The 13,653-nt window shown below is 45.1% G+C and overlaps 1 protein-coding gene across 7 annotated transcripts in view; it reads left to right on the top strand.

Moving 5' to 3' along the window:
• Nucleotides 1–1,109: 1,109 nt before the first annotated feature.
• CTNND1 (catenin delta 1) overlaps nt 1,110–13,653 on the top strand; it is a 68,035-nt gene continuing 55,491 nt past the window's right edge. For 5 of the 7 annotated variants that reach the window (XR_014792507.1, XM_084859875.1, XM_084859857.1 and 2 more), the window contains exons 1-2: nt 1,110–1,248; nt 1,366–1,615. The gene's annotated coding sequence lies outside the window, so the exon portion shown is untranslated. The remainder of the gene's footprint in view (nt 1,249–1,365; nt 1,616–13,653) is intronic. The other 2 variants (XM_084859864.1, XM_084859887.1) reach the window with 2 other exon arrangements.

Below are 13,653 nucleotides of genomic sequence, written 5' to 3'. Positions count from 1 at the left end.
GCTTTGAGTGGGCAACAAGCAACATTAAAACTGAACTTCCTGGGATTTATTTTCCAATTAGCAGGCATAGGACTGAGTTGCATGCATGTTTAGGATCGCAGTCTTGGAGCAACAATAAAACAATCAAAGCAAGCATTGTATTGTGTAAATTCCAAACACAGTGTAATCAGAGAGACAAAGAAAAGAATGTTTTTCCACTGAAGAGAGATGTGGGGGGAGGAAGTGGAGGTAAATTCCTTACTCATTGTAGTATTTATTTTGTTAAATACATTCAAAATAATAAAGCCTGTGAACTGATGGCAAATTCTCCTAGTCAAGACTTGATTGCAAATCGCATAATCTGACCTTGTCTACTATAAGCCCTAATATAATGAAGGTAGGATCTAAAGTCACATTCCTTTTGTTATAGGCAGCGCCTTCTCTCCTCCCTTCCGGAGATGGAGCGCTTGAATGCAAAGAGAGAGGAAAAAGCACAGTAGAACAAATGAAAGCGCAAGGTTGCAAACCCAAACGCAGGGTTTTAAGCAAGCAAATCCCATTGAACTGAGTGGGACTTAGTTCTGAGCAACTATTTAGGATGGCGTGAGAACGGCTGTAATTCTGTGGGCGCTTACGACGGAGTAAGTCCCATTGAATTTAGCAGGATTTACTTCCGAGTAATCATGCACCGAATCGAACTGTAAAACGTGTTGCTAAAAATGTCTAGAATCTAGAGAGGCAGAGGATGGGAATAAAATATAAAAATCCGACTTTGGCCCCTGAAGTTTCCCCAGTGAAATCAGTGGAAGTTTTGCTCTTTGAACTGGAATATGAACGAATCCTGCAATGTAAAGTACTATAGATCATGCCTGAATCTTTTAGTGGAAACCTGCTTTTGCTGATAGTTTTAAAAGTTATCTTTCCTAGTATTTCTTCTCTTAATGTGGCTTTATTCCCCCTTTTTGTCTTTTTTTTAGTTAAAAAAAATCTCTACAATGAAGTTTCCTATTGGATAGCATGGGCTCCCTGATTGATGCCTGCCTCCCATTGGAGCTGTGCAGAAGCTGACATCACTTAGGGAAAGAGGGGTTGGGCTGGAACATACAGTTTGTCACCACCCAGCCTGCTTTGCCTTTGGCTGGGTGCAACTTCCATTTTAGGTGTTAGAGCTGAGCGAGGGGGGGGGGGAAGCGAGAGAAAGGTCCCGCAGGAAAAGGAGGTAGACGAAAGGATCGCTACATCGCCGCTCTGCTTTTCTTCATCTTCCGTGTGTGTGTTGTGTGTTGTTTAAAGCTTCTCTTAACAGTGACTTTGTTCTTAGATGCTTTAGCGCTTTTCTTAGGGAATTGCACGCTTATTTTTTCTGTCTTTCCCTTGCATTTGCAGAGGGACAAAAAGGCGTCTGGTCCAATACAGTGCCTGTGCGAAGCTGTCAACCTGAATGATTAAAGGAAGAGATAGAGGAACAGTTGGGTCGGCGACAAAACCCTGCCTGGAGAAAAAATCCTGCCTTTCCCCCCTTCCTCTCCTTCCCTTGTTTTAAACCTTCAAGGGGGAGAAGTAAAACTTGCTTAGTTAGCATCCGCGAAAGGGGCTGCGCGATTCCAGGAGGCGGAAGGGAACAAAAAAGGCAAAGGTAAGGCGATCTTGTACTGAATGCGTCTCTCTCCTTCTCTTTATCAACTTTTTATATTGTATGGAAGGTCATCTGTATTTGGGGACTCTTCTCTTAGCTGCTCTTGGTGACCCCTCCCCCTTCCTTTCTTGTGGAGGCTGAAGGAGAAGAATGTGAAGGAGTTGCTGGGAGAGTGGGCTTGATTTCGCTGTTCTAAAAAATACTATTTAAAAAAACAAATCAGGAAAGCGAGAAAATATTTTATTTGACTGTGTAGTCGTGCTACCCCGGAGGTCCCTTGTCAAGCACGCTTAAAGGGGCACAAGTGCTGCTGGGTGGATCCCATTTTGCGTTTTCCCCAGGTGCGTTTGGATGGAGGCCGCCTCCTTCCCTTGTTCCCGAGCTGCTACTTTGAAGTAGACTCCTTAGTGAGCCGGTCAAAACTTTCCTCTTTGGGTGGAAGAATATAACATTCCTCTTTCGAAAGCGGTGGGGTGGGCCTTCTACCTACATGTCTTGGGAGGTAACAGTGGGCAGTATGGACTGTGATCTGCTTCTGGTTGTTGGCTTAAAGGAGCCTCTCCCCAGCCTGATGCCCTGCAGAGGTGCTGGGACTACAACCCCCGTCATCCCCAGGCATCATGGGGATGATGGGAGGTAAAGCATTCAGATGCGGTTTTTAAAATGCTGAAGAACTTTTGTGGGCTAGCTGCTTCACTTGTGAATCTTGCAAACTTTTTTCCCTTCTCTGCCCAATATTCTCTTGTTCTTTTTTCATTGACCTTAATAATTTGGGGAGTTTCCTAAAAAGCAGGAATGCGCTTGAAACCAACTGAAGATGCTGGCTTCTAGTGCAGAGGTTGTCTTCTGCTTTTAGTCTTGCATTCCATTCAGATGTTGGAAGTACTGACAGCGTTAAGGGTCTTGGCTAGCTGCAGTCTTAAAAGATTAACTGCATTTGCTCACTTCTATCCCATGTTGCCATTTCCTCTCCCTCTCTTGTCTTCCTATTCTCCCCTCCCCTCATTTTTTGAATGTTAGGCTGTAAGTTCTTTGGGGCAGAGACCTGTCTTAATTAACACTGTTAAGTGTTAAGCACACGGATGCCTTCACCTATGAGTGTATAGAGCTTGTGATTTCTTGTTGGATTTCTTATTATTAAAACAGGAGTTCCTGGTAGGGCAAGCAGGTTTTATCAGGGTTAGGCAACCTGGTGCCCTCCAGATGTTCCAGACTGCAACTCCCCAACCATTGGGCATGCTGGCTGGGGCTGACGGGATTTGTACTCCAAAGCATCTGAAGGGCACCTGGTTGCCTACCCTTGCTTTAGATTCTAGATCTTGTGGAGGATGTGGCTACTGGATAAAAATGCTGAAAACCAAAACACTTTTCACAGCCCCCTGTACCTAGCGTATTGTGCTGAATGGACAGAATAGCAAAAGTAGGAGAGATTTAAAATGCAGCTGTTGGAGGAGGAGGTTAAGTTCTTGTACTGTCTGTTCCGTGCCATTTTCTCTGTTCTGCTGTTTTTGTCTGAGTCCCCTGAGGTAGATAATTATGTGGAATTACAGTAGTAACCTTGCTTGGCCACCAAGCCCCTAAGAAAGAGCTTGCTCTCTGTGGAGGCAGAACACAAAGGCACTTCAAAAAGGAGCAGGGGAGGGGCTTTCTGTCTTTGGGTCTAGCAGTGGTACAGCGTGGTTTGTGGGTTCGGCAGTTGCCATACAGCACAACAGTTCCCCTAAAATGCTGGAAATCTGGGTTTCTGCCAGTGTGAACAAATGTCTGTAGAACAAAAAGAAATAATCTCGGTCCCCCGACACAAAGGAAACATGAAATTGGCTGTTTGTATATGTGTGCATGCGCATATATATATATATATATACACACACACACACATACACTCTCTCTCTCTCTCTCCCCTCCCCCTCCCCTGCCTCCCTTGAGATCTACAGATAAAGACATATTTAGAGGGCAAGTAGCTTAGGATTTCTAGCCTTGCCAACTTCTCATCTCTCTCCCCACTCTTCTTGTTGTATAGTTATGCCACTGAGCCTGTGTGTTCCCCAGAGAGGTGAAGAATGGTGAGAAGCCTTTGATCCTTTTAGTCCAGAATGTCAAGCTTTGGCAAGGAGAAGCACTTGAACTGAAGGGAAAAGTGTTTCCCATAGGAAGGGAGTCTAGTTCTAAGCAGTCTGACTGCAAGAATGGAGCAACTTAGGGGAGGCTGGTTGACATGGGGTGCTATCTAAACAGAACAAATGCACTAAAATCATTGGTAACTGAGTGACTTGTTTCCCACTCCTAGATGGGCTGCTTCCAGAAGCATTTCTGGTCAGACTTTTGACTCTGTGAGAGTGCAGTGTTAAGGAAAGTAGGAATTAGGCGGATATGAATACTTTATAATATGTATGGCTCTGTTTTGAGGAAGCAAAGTTCAGCACTTGAGTACCTGAGTAGTAGCTAGCTAGCTTGCTTGCACTTTGGGGTGGGGCAGGGCACTAGATTGAACACATGCTGAGGGGACTTTTCCTTACCTCCATTTTAAAGAAAGCTATGACTTCCCAAAGACCTGCAGTAAGTCAGTGGTAGAGAGATCTGTCTACTTGTGATAGCTGCAACTCCGTTTTTCAAAGAAGCTCTTAAGCTTAACTTCTTGCACTTTGGAACTCCTAGAGCTGGTGTGCTGTAGTGGACAAAGTATTGGACTTGAATAATAGGGAGGCCAAGTTTCAAATCCCCATTTAACCGAGGAGCTCTTAGTTCATATATGCCTACCCTCACATCCATAAGAAGCATTTTCACTTAGCCAAATCCGTAGTCAAGAATTACACACTTAGGCTGTAATCCTGTGCACGCTTACCTGGGAATAAGCCCTACTGAAAACCATGGAATTTACTTCTTAATAAACCTGCTTAGGATTGTATTGCAAGTCCTGGAAAATGATCTTGCAGGGTTGTTGTGAGTACAAAATGGAGTAAGCCCATGTATGCCACCCTGAACTCCTTGGAGAAAGGGTGGGAGACATGATGGACATGATTGCCAGATTAAAGGGCAATTACAAAAAAAAGCATCCTAAAAGAATGTAAAGCCAGTGTGTTGCTGCACAGTCTTACACAGCGTGTGTGTGTGTGACTAGGCCGCTGTAGAAAGCTGGCATGAAGTAGGGGCTGGCTTCTGTGCTTCGCTACCAAGGTTGAACATTTGTGATATGACAGTGTGATGCAAGGCAGAACAAATGTGTCTTGACAGCTCTGTGGTAAAGGGAGGAGGGGGCTGAACTAGAACTAGAATAGTGGTGGAACTTGCCACACTACTCAGTTCCTGCCGTGACACTGGCTTTAGACAGGGATCTTCCCTTTTCCCACTTGTAAGTTAGTGCTCCTAACTTTTTTTTTTTTTTTTTAGAAGTAGCAAACCTGGTTTGGATGGTTTCTCAGTTTGCAGTTTTGCATTTTCTTAAACCTTGAAGTGGGTTTAAGAAAGGAACTGAAAAGCTCAGAGATCTGCAGCTGCTGACTCCCGAATTTTTGTTTTGTTTTGTTTTGTGGTTGGTCCCATAGTAGAAAAATCTCAACCATGCAGACATTGCCTCGTTTAGATGTTTTTTGATGCTTTGAAATTCTGGGATTGAGGTTGGAGGAGCTAGAGTCTTCTGCTTGTTTTTGTACTCTCCCTTGTATTTGAAATTGGTTTATAAACCCAATTGTTTGTAACTCTTGTGGGAAGCAAGTGGCTGAAAATGTTAAAACTTTTAAGAAGTCTGCTTTTGGACTCTTTGATAAAAGGGCTTGCAAGCTCATTCCCTAAACTTCAGCAAGTTTTATTTTAAGTGGAAAAGCAGATTACATTTTAATTCTACAAGTTAAAACCACTTGGTTTCCCACATGAATTAGACAGTGTTATCAGGACAGAAGCTGGTATTGGCACATGGAAGGTCAGATAGGTTTAATGAGTTACAATGACACTATTGCCAGCAGGAGCAGTTGGTAATCAGGGTGGCTTGGATTGGCAAACAGGCAAAACTGAAGGAATGGATCATGATCCTGTAATATGAACTGGGTTGCCTTTGTTCTTGTCATAGGACTTTGCAACTGAAGCAGTGACATCCACGTAACTCAAAAGAGAGTGGGATGGATCCCAACTGAGTCATGGTTAGAGTAGAGCCGTTGCAATTGGTGGGTCTTAAGTTAGTCATGACATGATTTAGGTCGCCCTGATTTCAGTGGGTCTGCTTGAAGTATGACACCCATTGTGTCTACATTTAAACCTTGTTGGTTGAAAAGTGTTGGGAAATCATACTTGTAGATTCTGCCTTAGGTGGAAGGGGATGTTAATAGTGATATAGAATGGTGGCTTAATTCTTGGGTGTTCTATATAATAGATCATGGTGGTTAATGAATGTGCCATTATAGGAAGTGAATGGTCTTCAGAGTCTTCTAAATGGTGATTCAGTTAACCCTTTCTGTATATTGGTGTACTAAAACTAGCGATCTAGAGCAAAACATCCCTTAATGTCATTGAGGCCACTAACGTTAAGGGATGGTGATGTTATCAGTGATGACTTAGTTAGCGCATTCATCCTAGAAACATGATGATGTCGGACCTGCTGAGGTATTTGCTAATCAAGGGTTTTTTGAGTTGATGCCAGAGCTGTTCTGACTATTGGGAGAGGAAATGGTGGGATTGGAGGGGGGTGGGAATAGACCTAGTGGTTGCCATTACCTGAATCATCAAAGCGTGGGCCACAGCTGATATCTTCAGGAAGTACAAACCATGGTGGCTTTTGTCTCTAGCAGAGTTTCCTATTTTGTGGCCTGTATGCAACCACAAGGACTAAAAAAAAGGAGAACGTGAGCAGGAGTGTTCAGAAAACAGTGATAAAGGGGGCCAAGTGCTTTCTAAGTGACGGGAGAGGGAACGTGCTTGCATTCATCCCTTATTAACCTTATCTCTCCCAAGTTCTTTCCTCACTGGCTGTGTATCTCCCCTCTCCCTCATCAAAATTTGGATTGTAAACTCTTTTACAATCCCCCCCGCCCCCCCAGCCTTCCATTACACTTCGGCTGTTTCCCTGTATGAAAAATATGAATGGCTATTTGCTATCCTGATGCCTGCTGTAAAATCCATTGGAAATATCTTTTATTGGCAAAATCGCTTGAGAGTCTTGTATATAGTTGTTTGTAAAAGTGCATATCCAGAGTTCATTCTTTTTACCTATTTATATTCTGTCATACCTTGTCAGGCTGGCAAGGAGGGTAGGAAACATGGCAGCTGTCGGCACCAGTGTGCCTGCCAAGGTGCCCTCCCCTTAAAAAAAAAAACAAAAACATTTTCTTACCGCCAGCTGGGATCGCTTCAAAGCAAAATGAGAGCTTCGAGCAGCTGCCATCTTTATTTCCTGTGAATGTTACACGGTGACTAGCCTCTGTGGCTAGCTACCTCTCCCATGTCAGCCATTTTGCGGTGATGCCCAGGACATTTTCTCAAATCGCCACATCTTCACACAAGCTGGCACATGGTCCAGTTGCAAATCTATTATGGGGACACTTGCTCAAGTGAATCTTTAGCTACTCCGTGTAATTGGCTTGAACTCTGGACACTCTGGGATGGGGGAAATATCATTCTAGTCCATACTGGGAATACAACATTGTGTAGACCATGGACTAGCATGTGTGTCTTTTGCCTTTGCTTCTCTAGTCGCTGGAGGGCTGGGAAGGGAAGACAGCTGGAATAATGATGCTTGTGGTGGCAGGCACCAAGATTGGTTGAAGTGCTGTTGCAACCTTTACAATAGCATGAGGTTAGGTGAGACTGCTAAAGAAAGTGGGGGGAGGGGTGAAGGAAAGAGGGCCATGATCCCTACTCTTTGGTTCTGAGGATCTACCTTCGCAGTCCACACTGCACGTGTCCCTCGGGTGCTGTGCTCACGCTTGAGCCTAAAAGCCTGCAGTAAATCCTCAAGCGTCACGAGATGGGTTAGGCTGCAAGCAGCTGCCGTCTCCGGCTGCTGCCAATATCAGCTGACCAGCTCTTGCCCCGCCCATTAGACTAGTATAGGTGACTCCACCCACCTGAGGGAGTCCCTCCTGTCCCTTGGCTACTAGGACAGGAGTACCTGTCAAAATTATGGGCCTCAGTTCTCTCTGCTCTCCACCCTTCCCACCCCTGGTATGGTCTCACCTGCCAGATCTCAACAAATGAATAACCATCAAGCAAAATAAAGATTTTACGAAGTAAGCCAAATCAAATAAGAACAGAAACGTGATACTGCTAGCCTATTGTGGTTACTCAAAACGAAGGTGAAAATCATGCCTATCCCTGGTCAATCTGGATGGCATGAAGAACATTCCTTTCCTGCCCCCCATAAAGAGTGACCAGCAAATGCCTGGGGTAGAACTGTCATAAAGCGAGGGAGGCTGGGTTTCTGGGCCTGCTAGTCCCTACTGAAGTTGGGCAATGTGGGACAAGGCCTTTTATAGCCTCACCCCAGTTCCTGATGGTAGGGCCAGTCCCTTGTGAGATTTGCCTTGGTTCGTGATTGTCTAGTTTTGCGATTTGCCTGGAACACCTGGCCATTCTGACACTGGCCTTGCTAGGCCAGAAGCTGGCTTTGTCTCTTCAGGCCACTGCAGTCTTCTCCCCTCCCTGGGGGCAATTGCCATGGCTTGTGGAGGGAGGCCTAAGATGAACAACCTAGTACAAACAACGGCACCACTTGTTCTCCTTGAGTGCCTAAGTTCTATGCAGACTCTAAACACTATTCAGTCGTTATTGAAACTAGTAAACTAGCATGCTGGCACTGTGCGAAATAGCCCTGCCCTCAGTGGTGCATCACAGCGTAGCTTTGCCCAAAGGCATCCACCTGTTCAGGGTTCCGAATCATGTGGAAGCCTCTGCTTGTACAGCTGTATGCATGACGCCCCCCCCCCCCCCGCTGCAGCCGTTTGCACTGTATGCGTGGACTCCTTTGGGCAGAGCTACATTGTGACGTGACAGCAGGGCTGGGCTACCTCATTCCAGCTCACATGGTGAGTTCAGCCAGTTATAATAACACCTGAATAGGCCTCTGGCCTCAGGGATAATGTAAGCAAAGGGAATGTAGTGTTATGGAAGCAGACTTGCTCAGACAGACTTTGTAATAAAGGGATGAAGAACTACTGATGGTATTCTTTGCCATTAGGCAAGCAATGTCCTTGCCTTTCTCCTAGCAGCAGCCTTAGCTCCTTCTGCAGCTAAATAAGAGCAAGTCCTGTGGCACACCCTTGTGCAGTTCTTCAGCTAGCAGCTACTGCCAGCACCCACAGTCTTCAAACAAAGCCAAATGTTGAGTGAGGCTCGCCAGACCATTCTACTTAGTATGGCTGCTGCCGTCTCTACATGTGAAACAACAGTTGTGTTGAAGTAGCCTTTGGAATATGCCCATGTTACTCTTCTCTTAAATGCTGTGTGTGATTGGCTGAAGACTAGATCTGTAGGAATGGCTGAGTTCCAAGGCTGTTATGGCCTCAGGTTTAGTTCTGTTGGGGATTGATTGAGGGCTGATGCACACAAAATAACGTGTGAGTGAGACCCATGTTTGGAAACGCGTATCGTACAGGAATGCTCACTGGAGCACTGGGGTTGGTGGTAGCGGCAGCAGGTGTTTGCTTGGTGGCAAAGCTGGGTTTGCTGGCATGTAATTTGTGTAGGAACAAATAGCCCAAGGGTCAAGGTGGCAGAAAAAGCAGGAGGGCCCATTTTTGTTTCATAGAGATGACTCTTTATCCGCCAGGAAGAGGGCAAAAGAAGTTACCTTTTTAGGGATCTGTCATTTTTTGTTTTACTTTTTTATAATTGCTAATGAACTGAATGGGATCTCTTGCTTTTTCTTTGCTCTTCTCTTCTCCCTCATCCCCGACTGCCCCTTTCCAACTCTCTCTGAGGTGGGGGTGGGGATGGGGGGGAAGACTTGCTGAACGCAACCAAAGACCAGCCCTATTGCGACATTAGTGAGTTGCTGGCCTTGGATCTCCCTTCTCCACCCTTTTAGATTTCTAAGACCAGACTCCCTTAGTAAAAGGCAACACAGCACCATCCTCTCCGCATCTTACTGTCACGCCCCTTTCCCTGCCCTCTAGAGTAGCACATACATTCTTCTGAACCTGTTGTTGCATGCATTGTTCCTCCCACTGTCTTTCTTATGAATCAAGCAAGCTGGTTTTGTCTAGGTGAGGAAGAAGCCTGTGATACTTGCTGCTGGTTGGCTTAAGCATCTTGCTTGAGCCGCTCCCTCCTCCCTGGAGAGTGAAAAAGAATGACTTGGGTAATCCATCTGTTACCCACCTTCCCCATTTGATTCCCCCACCCACCCACCAGCTTTCTTCCTCCTGTTATGTGATGGTGCCTTCCTTGAGGGTTATTTCAATGGGTGACACACAGGAGATATCACCCCAATTGTCTCAGATCTTTTCTTTTGTGTTGAGCAATAAGTCTAGGTGAAAGGGAGTTGTTGTTGTTTTTTTTGGCTAATTCGCAACTCTTATCTGTAGTAACTGAAAAGAACATGGTAACTTGGTCATAGTGTGGGGATAGTCATAAGGCAGCAACATTAGGTTTCACATCTGATTCAGCTACAGGAGTAGGTGGGGAAAGGGTTTCGTGTTCCACAAATGGTTGATGGTAGGGAACCTTCAATGCATTGGTGACTAATGAAGGCGTGGAGATGGAGAGATCAGTGCCCCACTGCAACATGACTCTCATTTGCCTCCTTTTGTCTCAGGTGGTGGGACTGGGTTTTGAGATGTGTAAGTGGAAGAGTAACTTTAAAGTGAAGTGCCTGTGGTGTGGGAGTGACAGCATTCTTACATTTAAATGAGGGTGGTGGTGGGGGAACAATGCGGATATTTTTTTAAAAGAGGGACTGCTGGAGAAAGATGCTGAGTTCTGTGTCCCAAATGGGTGGGCAAAGGGGGACAAAGACAGAATCTGGATGCAGCTGCCCTCAGCTGTAAAAGGACGTGTGGATTACTGATACTTTGAGGAATACAGATGGGTGTCACTGGAGTGGACAATCTGTGGCTCTTCTGATATTTTGGCCTACAACTTCCCCAATCCCTCACGGTTGGCTATGCGGCCACAACTTGCTTAGCCCTGCATTCTGTCAAAACTTCCAGAGGGGTAGCTGTATTAGTCTGTTGAAGCAAGAAATAAAGTCTTACAGTACCTTAAAGACTAAACATAGTTTTTCTGGCATAAGCTTTCATGGATACTGTCCACTTCATCAGATACATGGTGTTAACCTCAAGGTGGCAGATTTATATACGAGGTTAACACTTCATGCATCTGATGAAGTTGACAGCATCCACAAAAGCCTATGCCAGAATAAATTAGTTAGCCTTTAAGGTGTCACAAGACTCTCGGTGCTCTATCATAATTACCCTCATCTTCATCCTGCACCCTTGCTCCATTCAGGCAAGGCAAAATCTAGGCTTCAGTAGGCAATTTTGCCTTCTCTTTCCTACAAATTTCTAAGCACAGTATCATTTCCTGTCTGAGCGGGAAATGCTTGCTTCCTTCCTATTCTGCCTGAACAACAAAGGGCTTAAAAAGATGTTTGGATGACGTTGTTTCCTCCTCCCAACTAAATGAAAGAGTTTCTACACGAGTATTTAGCTTAAGCCATCTAGTTGCAACTGCATCTAGTTCATGTCTTACATTGGGGTAGTTAACTACAGTAAAAATATGAAATGTCTTGATCTAGCTGAGTTGTCATTTGGGTGCAGTCCTTATGCATGCGTACACAGTTTGATCCTTAAATGTGCTCTCTGGGTAACACAATGGAGAGGAGCACCCACCTTGTCCATTGTAGCACATCTAGTGTATTTTATCGTAGTTGAACTACATCATCTTAGTAGTGAATGAAATCTGGACTGTTATGTATTTTTCCACCCAGTTGCCTCTTTGTTTTGTTTAGGCTTTGTGTGTCTCAGATGGTCCAAGAGGAATCCAAGATGCTTATGCTGAATGGAACAGAGTTGGAATGTAGCACATACCTACATAAGGATAACTGTTTTGGCAATTGGCCTCTGTATACCACCACATTGAAGTTGAAGGGAAACACACCCAGATGGGAGCGAAGTCAGGACTTTCAGCGGTAATTCAAAGGGTTTGACAAAAGTGGGGCACTAACCATTCAGGAAGTACAGCCAGTGGCATGCACACACCCCCATCATTGGTGGCTCATAAGTAATGGAATGAATGGCTGACAAGCAGCTGCATGGCCAGGTGTGGCCTATTTCCTGGGTACCCCATGACCAATCAAGCAGATAAAAGGCCTGGAAGTGGTTCTGAATGTTACATTTGCATTTGGTTCACTGAACCAAATTCCAGTTCACTGGAACTCCCAACATGAGGTCCAAAGAGGTGTCCATGCGAGTGAAGGAAGCCATCATTAGGCTGGAACAAAATAAGGTTTTGTTAATAAAATTAGAGTAAACAAAAACAGTGAGGGTGGCCAATACAACAGTTTGGAACTTCCTGAAAAAGAAGGAATTAAGTGGCAAGCTCAGCAACAGCAAAAGGCCTGGCAAACGACGGAAGACAACTAAAGTGGATGACTGCAGAATTCTGCTTATGGTGAAGCGGAACCCTTTCACAACATCTAGCCAGGTCAAGAACGCTCTTGTGGAGGTAGGCATGTCATTGTCAACATCTACAGTCAAGAGACGGCTTTATGAATGTAAATACAGAGGCTTCACAACAAGGTGCAAACCACTGGTAACGCTCAAGAACCGAAAGGCCAGATTCACCTTTGCCAGCAATCACCTAAAAAAGCCTGCAAAGGATTTTCATCCTAGTATTAAAGGCGACCCTTAAATTTGAAATGATGTTGGTTTGTTCCATTACTTATGAGCCACCAGCGATGGGTGTGTGTGTATGCCACTGGCTGTCCTTCCTGAATGGTTAGTGCCCCACTTTTGTCAAACCCCTTGAATTACAGCTGAAAGTCCTGACTTCAGTCCCATCTGGGTGTGTTTCCTTTCAACTTCAATGTGGTGGTGTACAGAGGCCAACTGCCAAAACAGTTATCCTTGTTCCAATATTTCTGGCCCTGACTGTATATTTGAGTGTTTAGTGTACTCCTTTCATTCCTTGGCTTTAGGCATGTTAAAGGATGGAGACCACTTTATCTATGTGGAAAACATTGTGTGGTGGGGTGGGGTGGGGTGGGGTGGGGGGAAGGGATACATCAGTGCCCAAATGCTGCATTGGCTGACTTCCCAAACATCTTAATCGCCACTCCCATGCTAGACACCTCTTCAGTATCTTAGTCTTTCTGTGGTGAAATAAGATTTGAGTGATGTAGGGTGCGATCCTGTGCATGTTTAGACAGAAAAAAGTCCTGCAATTCCCAGCTGGCTAGAAGGATGCTGGGAGTTGTAGGACTTCCTTCTGTCTAAACATGCATAGGAGTGTGGCCTTAATCCATCAGACAGGGGGTTGACTGTGAAGTGTGCATTTTTGAGCGGGGAACATGTCTTCTGACGTAAACCGGTTTGGTTGTAATAGCAGGACATTTCTGACTTGAAGAGCTTAAATGTAAAACGGGGGTGGGGGGCGCTTTCGTGGGAGGTGTTATCATGGGAACTTGAGAACTGAATGAAGGAATATACTTAAAGTTTGCCAAAGACTAACAGTGGTCAACCTCTAGGAAGTGAGGAGATCTTTATTCGACCAACTAGTGCTTTTGGAACGCTTGAAATTGTTAGTGCCAGCCGGGTGGAAAAGACGGAGTTCTCTATGTCCTGGCTTCCAGAGTAACAAAGTCTATCCAAAGGAATGGATGCCTCCAGAGTAATCATGGTCTTGCACAGGCCAGCCTGTGGCTGTGAGAACTCATTCACTCCCTCTCTTCTCTCCCCAAACACACATACAGCCGGATGGTGGCAGAAACAGATGCAGTGTTGCAGGTCCTGCTGGTGATTTGAATTTTAGTTAACTTCATTGTTCTGGGTGCTTGAAGATGAAATAACCTGGAGCCCACACCCACAGCAGATCAACGTCATGCAAGACTTGTC

The sequence above is a fragment of the Heloderma suspectum genome, chromosome 1, assembly GCF_057233095.1.
Source record: "Heloderma suspectum isolate Gila_16-S chromosome 1, 16-S_ref, whole genome shotgun sequence".
NCBI lineage: Eukaryota > Metazoa > Chordata > Lepidosauria > Squamata > Helodermatidae > Heloderma > Heloderma suspectum.
This window is presented reverse-complemented; position numbering and strand designations above follow the sequence as displayed.